This window comes from Anolis carolinensis, chromosome 4 (assembly GCF_035594765.1).
Source record: "Anolis carolinensis isolate JA03-04 chromosome 4, rAnoCar3.1.pri, whole genome shotgun sequence".
Classification (NCBI taxonomy): Eukaryota; Metazoa; Chordata; class Lepidosauria; order Squamata; family Dactyloidae; genus Anolis; species Anolis carolinensis.
In genome coordinates, this window is record NC_085844.1 from 215,668,935 (window position 1) to 215,682,327 (window position 13,393).

At 37.7% G+C, this 13,393-nt stretch overlaps 1 protein-coding gene across 10 annotated transcripts in view; it reads left to right on the forward strand.

Annotated features, from left to right (window-relative positions):
- The window catches only part of tox2 (TOX high mobility group box family member 2), a 281,333-nt gene that overhangs the window by 27,785 nt on the left and 240,155 nt on the right, over window positions 1-13,393 (forward strand). The window contains exon 1 of one of the 10 annotated variants that reach the window (XM_008109979.3): window positions 7,099-7,213. The exons of the other annotated variants lie outside the window; for them this stretch is intronic. The gene's annotated coding sequence lies outside the window, so the exon portion shown is untranslated. Of the gene's footprint in view, window positions 1-7,098; window positions 7,214-13,393 lie in introns of those variants that run through there. 10 annotated transcript variants of the gene reach the window in all.

The following is a 13,393-nucleotide window of genomic DNA, read 5'->3' on the forward strand; positions in this document are numbered from 1 at the left end:
GTATTACTCTCTTGATCTCCCTTTCTCTCTACATTATATGTCAAATACTCCTTTCTTGGGGATTCTTTCCTTATATTTCCAAGGCTGTGACTTATAAACACAAAAGAATGGATGAAAGAAAAACATTTGTCCTTATCTTCCCTATATCTTGCTCTCCTTTCTCAAAAATTTTAAGGGAACTTCCTTGAGCAACATGGTAGAATCTGTGAAAGACTGACTTCCTGGGTTTTTGCCTATTGATTTATATAGCCCTTCTCTGAGAGGCCTGAAATATTTTAATTTTTTATTGATTTTTGCATTTTTGCAGGATTGCCTTGATGAATGTGTGTGTCTGCATTGTGCTACCATTAAGCAAGTCAATTTTGTGCATTACTTAAGTGCTAAATTAGAATTTTAAAGGTATGCCATCCATAGAGAAAACAAACTGAAACACTAAGTACCTTTTCAATCATGTGTCTTGTTCTATAAAGTATTTAGTTCACAGATGACTCATAACTTGCAAGGCTCTGACACTGGGTATCATAATATTTTGATATTAAGCTTCAGAAAACCCATTGCATTATCAACTTACCTCTGTAGAATAGAACAGGCAGCAGCTGAGGGATAAAAAACCAAGGCTTCAGTGTGACAGAACTAAAATTGGACTTGGCAATTACCACATGCATGATTCACAGTATTGTGAAGTGAAGCTACTATATAAATCAGCCCCAGTAATCATAGGTTTAAAATTAGTCTGTTACTATTAGCTCTGCTAGCATTGGCATATGCTGAAGTGTTATAAAAATGAACGGCATAGAATACTAGTTTAAAGTAAAATTACTTAAGTGATACCCACCTTGCACAGCATGAGGCTTTAAGGTCATGCAGGAGTTTTAAGGGTTCTAGCAAAGATTTCTATAACAAAAATGCACGTTATTGTGCAGTGAAGTCTAATAATAGCTTAGTGATGGTTCTTAAGATTTGCATGTATAAGGCCCCACATTCAGTTCCTGGCATCTCCACTTAAGAGATTTCGGGGAGCAGAGCAGAGCAAGTCCTTTGTCTGAAGATCCCCGGAGAGCTGTTCCAAGAGAGAGTAGCAGTGAGCACTGGAAGAGATGGACAAATGGCCCACTCTGACCTTCTGTGTAACTCAGCTTCTTATATCTGATCTTCTGAATGATTAATATTCTTTACAAGGCAACATTTCCATCATTCTCAGGATTCTCAGCATGGAAGAAGAGGAGGTGTGAGTCTTGGCAGATGCTATAAAGGCTTTTGCAGTTGAATCCCTTCATAAATCTGATCCTGAACAAATTTTTTAAAATTGAAAATGGCATTGGGCCGTAGCCCTTAGAAAACCCTGTGTACTCAGAAGCAAGTTGATTTGAGTCAGGAATTTGTTGATTTAATGGGGGGCATAAGGTTGTGTTTCATTCCTTCTGTATTTATTTTTCTTAATATTTCATTGTATTTCATCTGAACATGTTGCTGTAAAATTTCTACAGTATTTTTTCAACGAAGGAAAAAGAACATGACCTGGAACTTGTATAATAAATGCCTGCTGAGCAGCACTGTTTTTAAACTCTAAAAAACTTATTTTTGTTGTTTTTACTTATCTTTCTTTTCTGGCTGCATTTCTGGCTGCACTGACATGACTGGTGTCATTCAATTTATTATATTTCCCTTGCCTTCCTTTCGTATTTATTTCCATTAAATAGGTGTTTTATCTTATTCCTTCCACCTTATATGCTAATTCCGAAAGGCTTTCATCTGAAAAAGTCCTAACTAGAACAAGGAGGTTAAAGGATTAGCACTCCACATCGGAAAAGGAACTGTTTTTTTCACTTTTGTCCAGTACTGATTTTTTGGTATACAATATATTAGACTGCATTACTTGATTCCAGGTTGGGAATCTCGAAAGTTTGCTTTGCATAAACAAGTCTTTTGTCTCCATTTATTTGCTGTTCTGCATTCTGAAAGACTGCTTTGTTGTTTGTCACTCAATCAAATGGTACTGCTTTATATCATGTATTCAGATAAATATGTGCGTATTCTTGCAATGGGGCAAAGACTTCTGATTTTCCATAGTATGCTGCTGTTTAACTTCCCTTGCCCCCCCCCCCCCAATTTAAATAGCATGCAATATGGTTACAGAGTTAACCAACACTTTGAAAAGAATATGTAGAAGTTAGTGAGAATTGGCTGAATAGGAGAAATCACAACCCAAGAGGCAGGAAGTGTGCCTTTTAGCCAGGAAGAAGCTGTCATTGGCATTGTGAAAAGAGGGGTATAAATAGGGCATTGGATTAGAAAGCAGGAAACCTAGGCATTGTGTATTTAGCTTTTCTGGTGGCCAAAGATAAGGCTATTAACCCGTTCTCCCTCAGAGCTCTATTAACATTGTTTGTCATTCAGAGAAGGTCGGCTTTTTTTAATGGTTCACGGATATTGGAAATAATGTTAGTTAGTGATGTCTGTAGGAGCTTGCCTCCAGAAGGCGTGTGCTTGTGTTCTGTTGCTAAGACATCTCCCTGTGGACTTGATTTTGTGATGTTTCCCATTTCCTAGAGGTGACACCAGCGCTGCTCTGTCAACCTGCCAGTGGCAATGCGGAGAAAGTGAGACATCTGGCATCATGCCTGCAACGCATCATCTCTGTAATGTGTCCTAGCTTGCCTGGGGCTGGAGGTTTTTGCTCTGGTTTCTAGTGAGGCCTTCCCAGGAGGGAGCTTGAAGTCAGTGTGCCAACTGCCTCGATAAATTAAACTTTTGAGTGACAGCTGAACTTCATATTTATTACCTAATAAAGCAATTAAAGACAGATGCCTGTTTGGAAGTCTCTCTTTTCAATTGTTTATTTTGCCAATTTTGAAAATAGATATTTTATTTTTAAAAAATTATTATGAAGATATGAAGATTCACCCTCTTTCTCAAACAGACAAACTCAGATCTAATTCTGTGAAAGGCAGATGCTATCCTGTGCATTTTTTTAAAAAAAATCTGGGACTTATTGAACTTGTTAGGGATAACTTCTCAATAAATGTACAAGGATGAGGATGTGAGACTGTGTGAACCTCATTACTTTAATTCAGTGGTCCTCAACCTTCTTAATGCCGCAACCCCTTAATACAGCTCCTCATGTGGTGGTGATCCTCAACCATGACATTATTTTAGTTGCTACTTCATAACTGTAATTTTGCTACTGTTAGGAATTGTAATGTAAATATCTGATATGCAGGATGTGCTTTCATTCACTGGACCAAATTTGGCACAAATACCTGATATGCCCAAAATTGAGTACTGGTGGGGTTTTGGGGGGGGGATGATTAGGACATTTGGAAGTTGTAGTTGCTGAGATTTATAGTTCACCTACAATCAAAGAGCATTCTGAACTCCACTAATGAATATAAATATTAAAATAAATATAGCATCCCTACTTTGTGGATTTTCACTTATTGCAGGTGGTCATGGAACCTAACCCCAGTGATAAGTGAGGGAACATTGTAATGAGACTTGAGCATCTATGGATTTTTGCATCTATGGGAGGTGGGACCATAACCAAACCCGAGGATACCAAGGACTGTACATCTGTTGGCTTGCTTCTGGGCATGATTCTAAAAGCTGGTAATGACATCTAAACCCCTATATAACTTAGGTCCTAAACTTGCTAGAGTTATGAGTTCTAAGGGAAAAACTTTCTCTCAGTCCTGCTGCTATTGTAGCGGACATAAGAGAGAGCCTTTTCTCTGGCTGCTTCCACCCTCTGGAACGCCTTTCCATAAGAAGCTAGGCTGCCCGCCCCCCACTGATTTTCTTTTAACTGAGTGCAAAGAACATTTTGTTTCAGCAGGTTTTTAATATATAAGCAACACAGCTTTTTATTGAGATGTTTTAGTTATCCTTTAAAACTTTTTATTGTTAAAATGTTTTACGTATCATTTTAATATTTTTCATTTTATTGTACATTTTTTTAATTGATTATCTCTGGAAGCCACCTTGTATCCCACTTTGGGAGAAAAGTGGTAATGATAATAATATAATAATAATCGTAATCATAATAACAACTTTATTTATAACCTGCCCTCTCTACCTGAAGGGACTCAGGGTGGCTTACAAAACAAAATAGAAATAAACAGCAGTAAAAACAATTTAAAACAAGCAATTAAAAATTCACAAATAACACAATAATAATTAAAACAGGTAGTAAGTTCCATTAATAACAGTGAATTAATAGAAATATAAATTATCTTTTTATCGCTCCAGCCAGCATCACTCCAGGTAGCAAGCAACTGGTGTAACCCATGTCATGCTTGCTGGCCATTTTAACAAGGAGAACAGGAGGGGATGGTAAGTGTTGTCCTGTGTCCCCGGGCCGCCTGAACCTAGAGAACATGGGATGGTGTTCCAGAACCCTCCCAACTGTTTATACAGGTCCAAAGTTGTGGTTTGCTCCAGATTCTGGGGCAGAATTTGGAGCAATCTGTGAATTTTGTTAATGCAATTCAAGGCTCCGTTAAGCAGCTGTGGCCTATGTTAACCCAGATCAACGCCATACGTTGTATAGCTGCCACAGAGCTGATTTACTGGCTCATCATGTGTAGATGTACCCCTGGTGGGGTTGGGATGACTGAAAGAGAGTTTGAGATTACAACATAATCATGCAGGAGATTCTGAATGTGCCTTATATCTTACTACGAATGTTGCTGTGAATAAGTGAAAAGCATTGTTATGGTTCATTCATGGAACTGGAAGGATGGAATTCGATCATCCCTTGCAGCCTGACATCTTCTTCTCTTATTGAGGGAACCCTTTGGAACAGATTTTGAGATGGATGACTGTAGCATATCCCAATGCATAAGCAGAAGTCAGTTGTGTGAAACTGGATTCCAGCAAGTGGAATATCAGAATCAGCCCTGAATAATATTATGGTAAGCCTAAATAACTCTCGATAAAATAGTGAAATGTAAAGACATCACACTGGCAATGAAGGTCCGCATAGTTAAAGCAATGGTATTCCCCATAGTAACCTATGGATGTGAGAGCTGGACCATAAGGAAGGCTAAGTGAAGGAAGATAGATGCTTTTGAACTCTGGTGCTGGAGGAAAATCCTGAGAGTGCCTTGGACAGCAAGAAGATCCAATCAGTCCATCATCCAGGAAATAATGCCCGACTGCTTATTGGAGGGAAAGATATTAGAGGCAAAGATGAAGTACTTTGGCCACATAATGAGAAGACAGGAAAGCTTGGAGAAGACAATGATTCTGGGGAAAATGGAAGGAAAGAGGAAGAGGGGCCGACCAAGGGCAAGATGGCTGGATGGTATCCTTGAAGTGACCTTGACCTTGAAGGAGCTGGGGGTGGTGACAGCCGACGCTGGTCTATGAGATCACAAAGAGTCGGAAGCAACTGAACAATTAAACAACAATAACAACAAACCTAAATAATGAATTTTAGTTTGATCATAGTGTCCTAAAATTTTATTGTCTCGTGTCTGTATTAAATTCAGATTTTGTCCCAACCAGTCAGGTCTTTGTGCATCTGAGCTAAGTTGCCTGTCCAGACTGGAACAACCTTTTGTAATTTCATATTATGAGGAAAATAGTCCCATGCAGTTACTTTTGATGGGGTGGTATGCAGACCACTGTGTCTAGCATAGTGAACTCTGTTTATATGACACTATCTGCTTTCATCTTATCACAGTTTTGCTACTTGTTAGACAACAGCAAAAATTACATTACTAGAAATGGAGAGATGCCCAAGGACCCAGAGGAAGGCAACATAGTTGAGCTGGGGAACAATAAGTGGAAGGGAAGAGCTGCATTTATGCTGTAAATTGGCATGCTATTCAGATTATTTTAAACAAAATGTATCCCTCTATTGTTAAAGGCATTGTTAATACTGTAAAATTGTGCCTGTTTTGAGAAGTCACATATTCCTCACAAACTAAAGGAATAAAAACACTAGTTATTCTGAATAGAACTTGGATACAATGCTTCTTTTCCTAGTAGCTTTTGTTGTTTTTAAGTTCAATTGTATTAACTCATTTAAAAATTAACCTGTAACCATAACGTAAAAGTGCCACATATTTCCTTTTTGTTCCATTCATCAGTTATCTTGCATTCCTATCATATAGTCTTACAAATCCTAGAAAGGCAGAAGTTTCCCCTTCAGTCTTTATTATTATATATGCATTTATGTATGTTAAAAATGACTTATAAAACTATGACTAGATAGCTGTGTTACATCTGTAATTGCACGTTTCAATTTAAATAAAGACAGTCCTATCAATCACACAATATGTATGTCCTTAAAAATGAGATATCAGATTGCACGCATTGTATTCAATTTTTTATTAATGATAAATTTGAGCTCCTTCATAATTAGGGTAATAATTGCAATTTTTTCATGTCAAAAGAGACTTGAGAAACTGCGAGTTGCTTCTGGTGTGAAAGAATTGGCCATCTAAAAAGACATTGCCCAAGGGACGCTTGGATGTTTTGATGTTTTACCATCCTTGTGGGAGGCTTCTCTCATGTCCCTGCATGTGGAGCTGGAGCTGACAGAGAGAGCTCACCCATTCTCCCCGGATTTGAACCGCCGACCTGTCGGTCAGCAGTCCTGTTGGCACAAGGGTGTAACCCACTGTGCTGTCGGGGGCTCCAATAATTGCAATACACTCATGTTATTAAGCAAATATACTGTTTCCTAGAAGGGTGGGAAATGTTTGGATCAAGATGCAATTTTTGCTTTCTCCTGGACTGCAGTGACCTTTCCATACCGCCATTCTTTCACTTTAAAAGTAGCCTTTTTGTCAGTTCTTGGGCTTTTAAAAATACTATTTCAGGCTTAAAGTAGACTTAGTGGTGGGATGGGGCACGGTCTTTAGATGGCTACTGTAGAATTAATGCAATTTGATACCACGCCATTTGCAATGGAATCCTGGGATTTGTAGTTTGGTGAGGCACCAGCAGTCTTTGACAGAGTGGATGTTTTCTACTTCATTTTTCTGTTAGTTATAATTTTAAAAATCTGGGTCAAGTGTTGTGGTTGTCATGTGTGCCAATGCCGCTACTTTATCTTATGGAAAAATGAAGATTGTCTTGATTGCGTCTTAGGTAGATATGAAGATTGAGCCTTGAGGCAGAGGATATTGCACAGCTGGAACACGGCGTGGAAGAGATTACAGTCTAATCTGCTTTTACAGTATAGCTGTTGTTCAGTACTGAAGCGGTATGTTCTTCTTTTCCTTTATGTGAGAAGCCAGCTTGTGTTTTGATTGAAGGCAAATTGCACAGCACTAGAATGCATATCAAACAGATTTACTTCTTATATTACTGTTGCCATTGTTGTGCTGGTGACCATCTTAGAGTTTGAACTGTTACCCAGCAGATGTATTTCTCATGTTTCTTTTCTACTAATGTTCTATCTTGCAAAGATTTTCTGTGAAGATGACTGAGAAATCCCTATGTTGGTTGTTACTCAGCCTGAATAATGAGGAGAGATGTTAAACAATTTCATATGCATTCCCTGGAGGTTTTATGTAGAAGTTCAGGTTGAAGTTTACTTTATCAAACCCAGATTACAGTTTGAGCTTCTGCCATTCATCAGAAGGAGCTGTTGTCTTTTTGGACATAATGAAAGTGGAAAGTAATGCAAATGGGTTGTTGATGAGCTCCATGAACATTCAGAGATACTTTCATAGTAAATTTTAAGGTAATTATTTCAAGAGGTCAAGCTGATGTTCTTTTGAGATAAACTGAATAATATAGTTGTCATTGCTAATGAGTTGGTTTGTGGCAGCAATTCTTCCTAAGGGGTTTCTGTTTGCTTCTTTATGCTATATAATTATTCTATTTAGTTAATAACCAAAGGGAGAAAATGTATGCTTACTCTTTCTGTAGAGCTGTCACTCATGGCTAAGAAACTGCTTCCAGTTATGTTACCTATATGGACATAGCCTTTGTGTACAACACTGAATGTAGCCCAAGAATATTACACGCCATGGATGTATGTGTATCTATTCTAATATACTGGCAGATGGCAGATGGATGATAATGTCTTGAAAGACATGTGTACATGAAATTACAGATGTGAGTGTTCTCGTAATGAAAGTATTGCTGTGGCACATTATTGTTGGCTGTACGAAATTAATGCTGATGTAGAAAATACGGCTTAAGCGTTGCTTGGATTCCATCTATAGAAGAGCAAATTAATAGATGATTACCCTTATGTTGTTGTTGTATGTCCTCAAGCCCCAAAGGCAAACCTATGATGGAATTGTCTTGGCAAGATGTGTTTAGAGAAGGGTTTGTCCTTGCCTTCCTTTGATGTTGAGAGTGTGTGAATTGCCCATAGTCACCCAGTGGGTTGCCATAGCCAAGCAAGGATTCAAATCCTGGCCTCCAAAGTCACAATTCAGTGCTCAAACCACAAAACAACACTGATTTTTTTGTATAGGTTGATAGTGACAGATAATCTGTACTTATTCATAGATTTCAAATCTGCAAATTGCTTATTTCTCATAGTCTCCTATTACTCCAGTTTGTTGTAAAAATGAAACTGGATGACAGCTTTTCCATGCTATATGTGTGATAACTATCTAGATGTCAGTGTCATTTAATATTTATAATGGCAACATATAGCCCATGTTCCTTAACTAGCATTGAACGAACAGATTTGATATAAGTTACCTGTGGTGTAAAACATAAAAATCTGTTTGTTTTGCTCAGGTAGTGAAGCTAAATTCCGTATTACTGTTCTTGACTAAGCTCAGCTCAATTATCTATATAATTTCAGAAATGGTAAACATCCCTAGTTGTCTATTAACGGGAAGATCTGTACTTCAACAAACATTTGGGACCCATAAAAATATTGCAGGGTAGCATTCCCCTTTTAGGAGTGCACCTGTTCCTGTTTATAGCCGACCATGTTCTTCTACTGGACAGTATAAGCAACAGAGAGTCCTGGCATGGGATTTTGTCCCTTTCCCTCCCTTTCTCCCCCAACTAATACTCAACAGTATTGTTGTCAGTACTGAGCATGCACACTCCAATTGGGTTGTTTTCAGGCTTTATGTTTTGTCGTATAGGCTTTATATTTTGGTACTTCTGCAAATCTGTAAGTAGAATGGAAACATTCTAATGCCTGTGTCTTCTCATTGGCGACATGTCTACTTTATTATTGCCAGCAGCTACCATTTCAGTTTACTATTAGAGGGAAGGGTCCCAGTATTTGGGAAAAGCATCAAAATATGGGAATGATATCCTTTTTTTACTAGAAGTTTGGGGCCACTACGTTTTGTTTTGGCAGAGAATTTCATTCTCCCCCACCCCTCACCTCTCCACCTTTGACCATCCCCCCCAGTTTAATGTTTTTACAATTTTTAATCATCTGATTTATTAAAATCTTCTAGAATGACATTGTTTTCTTTAGGGAAAGACAAGAAATGTGTATGCATGATTCATGGAAGGCTCATGGGTCCCCATCCCCCTGCTTCCAGCCTAACTCACAAACTCTATGTACTCAGTAATTTTTGCTGTCGTTAATCACAAGTGTCTAGACAGCCTGATTTTGCCCTCTGTGCATTGTAAAGCTCATTGAGTGACCTATTAGAAGTTCCAGTTAATTTTGGTGACATTTATAGCACAGAGATCTACAACACTGACCTGCTGTGGGTACACACTGTGGCTTTGCCATTAGTTTAAACAAAAGAAAATATGTTTTTGGAGGGAATGGGGGAAAACCCTAGATTAGTGCATGCTGTCATAAGCAACAGTGGCTACCTTTAAGCTTTTGCATATTATATTTTAATCAGTTGAAGTTGCTGGCAATTGATTTCAACCATCCTGGAAACAAAACAAATGGTGGTGGAAAATGTATCCATAATTAATTATTGAAATGTACCAAAGTAGTGACATAGTTGGCAGTGGCAGATAATTTTAGCATTTTTGTTTCGTTTTGTGAATGATTCAGTACACCCTGCAGGTAGTCAATTTCCTTCTTTTTAAAATGAATTTAAGTACTTTCAAAACTACAGCAATTGGAAAAATAGTACATATGCATTGGAAATGGGAAAAATGGTTGAAGTGCATACATCTATATATTCTTTGTCACATTTTTTGTGATTAATACATAATGCGAAAATAATATGCATGCCATATTAACATTTTACTTATACACAGAGCTTCTGGTCAGCGCCAGCTTTTCTAACACTGCAACAGAGGAAGATAAAGTATGAAGCAAGACTACACCCGCTCTGTTGAAAAAGAACTTCTTTTTTCTTTTTTCTGCTCCATCCAGTTCTCCTTTTGTGTCATTCCTTTTATGAAGATAATCCTGTGGGAAGGGAATGCCTTTTTCTATTGATTGTATTTGAGTCACTCCAGGAACCTTTTGGCTGAAGAGTGGGATAAAAATGACGAAAAGAAATATATACCCACACACACACACACATAGCCTGTTGCAAGATATTGTAGTCAAGATGATCACTTAAATATGTAAACATTTCATGTAAAGAACTCTGCCACTAGAATCATATTCTAACATTAGAACAATGTTTAGTATTTTGCCTGTAAAATAGCCAGTGTGTTGTAGTGGTGTAAGTTTTGGACTGCAGCTCTGGAAACCAGGGTCTGAAACCCATTTGGGTTGTTTTGGGCAAGTTACACTCTCTTCATTTCAGCAACCCTCTGAATAATGCTTGCCAAGAAAACCACATGGCAGTCTACTTGAAGACGCACAACAACAAATTTGACTTATATTTTAAACCTGTAATGACCTGCTAGTTTGTCATGTTCCTGAAAAATTCTGCCCTTCCTCAATGGTTTTAGAACCTTGCTTTCCAAACTTAGTTTTGAAATCCATTTTATTAATCTAGTGCCTGGCACTGCAACTATTTTTACATATTTTTTGAGAAATAATTGTCATCAAATTGAGTGGACCTTTCTACCATGTAATTTTAAGATCAAATCTTAAGTAGTTTTAACTCTCTCTGTTTTGCTGTCTTTATCAAATCTTGTGTCAAATAGTTTTGTGATATTTATACTTACTAATATTTTATCTTCTTTTTCACCAAGATGAGAGTTTTCTTTCAGCTATTCAGCCATTTTCTGAATGCTTACAGTTAATTTAGAACCCATCAATGAAGCTATTATATATATATATTCCACATTTGTCAACCTAGAGTTTAATCTGTCAAAGTGCTGACATTCATTTAATTCCTGAAAGACCCTGTGAAATAGCTCACAATCTTGGCTCACCCGAATTATTTTCATGATGATGACATATATACACTGCCTTTGGGGAAAAATATAGCAATTCACCATCATAGGCATTTTGTCACATGGATCTTATTTTTAATAAAACTGATTTTCCAAGTACCATAATGGCTCTGGGTGGCAGTGGCCTTGAATTTAATTTGTTTTTCTTTGCATGTGAAAAATCAACAATCACTGGAGATACCTAATTATGAGATGTTGTTGCTGCTTTTAAGCATTGCTAAAAGTATGGCCTTTAACTAGATTCTGAACTGGCGGAAAAAAGAACTTGGATACAGTGACTCTAGTGCTGCATATGGTGAACTGGAAGCAGTTTTTCTTACAGTAGGCAACCTCCCTTGAACCTAATTATGACATTAACAGCCTAAAGGGAGAACCTTAGAATTCATTCCCACAGACTGTGGTGCCGGCTATCAGTTTGGACAGCTTTAAAGGTAAATGAGAGACATTCATGTAGGTTAGGGAAAGTAGCCAGCATGACTATTTTTGCATCTGCACTGTAGAATTAACGCAGTTTGATACTACTTTAAGTGCCATAGGTCTTAAAGGTCTTTAGCCTTCTCTGCCAGACTGCTTGTACCTCATGATCTTACAAGTCCCATGATTCCATAGCATTGTGCCATAGCAGTTAAAGTAGTTTCAAACTGCATTAATTCTACAGTGTAGATACACTCTATGTTCTCTTCCAGTATTGGAGTCAGGAAGCCTCTGGGTATCACCTGTGAAATAAAGAGTACAGTTGCATTTATTTCCTATTGCCTTCCAGTTGTGGACTAGTTAGGCCTTTGATCTGATCTTATATGGCTTTTATGTTATGAATGCATTCTTATATATGTCCTTCAGAAGTCCAGAGTTTATTTCAAGGTTATTGGGTATAGAATTGCAATGTAAATTAGATCCTAAAAAAACTTTCTGGGGTGATAATTTAACTCACTTTATTTCCAAACAATGTAAAGTCCCTTCCACACAGATGAATAAAATCCCAAATTATCTGTTTTGAAGTGGAATATATGGCAGGGTGGACTCATATAACCCAGTTCAAAGCAGATATTGTGGGTTATTCTGCCTAGGTATTCTGGGTTATATGGCTGTGTGGTGGAAGGGCTCTAAAGTGCAAATTTCTCCAACTCTGCCTCCTATAACATAGGGTTTCTTATATGCTATAGCTCCAGTAGCTACCAATATACTCAGTATTGTAATAAGTCTCCTAATCCTCATTCACATATCCGCTAAACATTTCTGTTACCGTCATCTACAGTAGAATGGCAGCTGATCCTCTCTTCTCAGAATAGTTTATCCAGTTTCCAAAATATCGAGGGACTTAGTGCTCTCTAGTGAAGTACTGTTCTGTCTTATGGGTGTACTTACTAAACATCTGAGAACCTTAATCCTGGGAAGTAGTCAGATATGACAGCTCGTGGTAAATCTTCTGGGAAATAATACATAAAAAGAAGTGAGCATGAATTTCTAATTAACTAAATTTGCAACTGATACACGTGAGTTAAAGGGCACCTGATTTATCACTTGTCAGTTAAAATGTTGGTTACAGTTGCTGTGGCTGTCAGTTTTGTAGTGTATGTTGCTGTGACACACAAGATAAAGGGCAGCTGATTTATCACCTGACATAAACTGTGTTCATTAAGCTGTCTTGCCTTGAGGATGGAGTGTAGTATATGTTATACTTTCTCTTATTTTAACATTGGACCTTTTGGAACCTGTGCACTCCTGAAGCAAATACAAGGATACCATTGTATTTTTTGTCATGCATGATCACCACCTATTCTTTCTCTCCTGCCCCATCTGACAAGCAACAGTTCATGTATGAGATATTTTCTTCCATAGAGTTTTGTTGATGATCTGTCTGCATATTGTGTTTCCCTATTTAGCAAGCCAGTTCTTTTTGTCAGTTACAACATTTGGATTGGACTTGCTATAAGGATCCTTCATGTCATCCAAATGGCAAAGTACACAATTAAAAAAGGTGCCACAAAGAAACAGCTTGCTATAGGTATAAAGAAACATGTAAGGCAGCACTCAACCTACAAGTGCCTTTTTGTGTTTTACTAAATAATGTCAGCTGAATATATTATACCCATCAAAAGGAATAAACTGTATATGTAGCAATACATCAGAA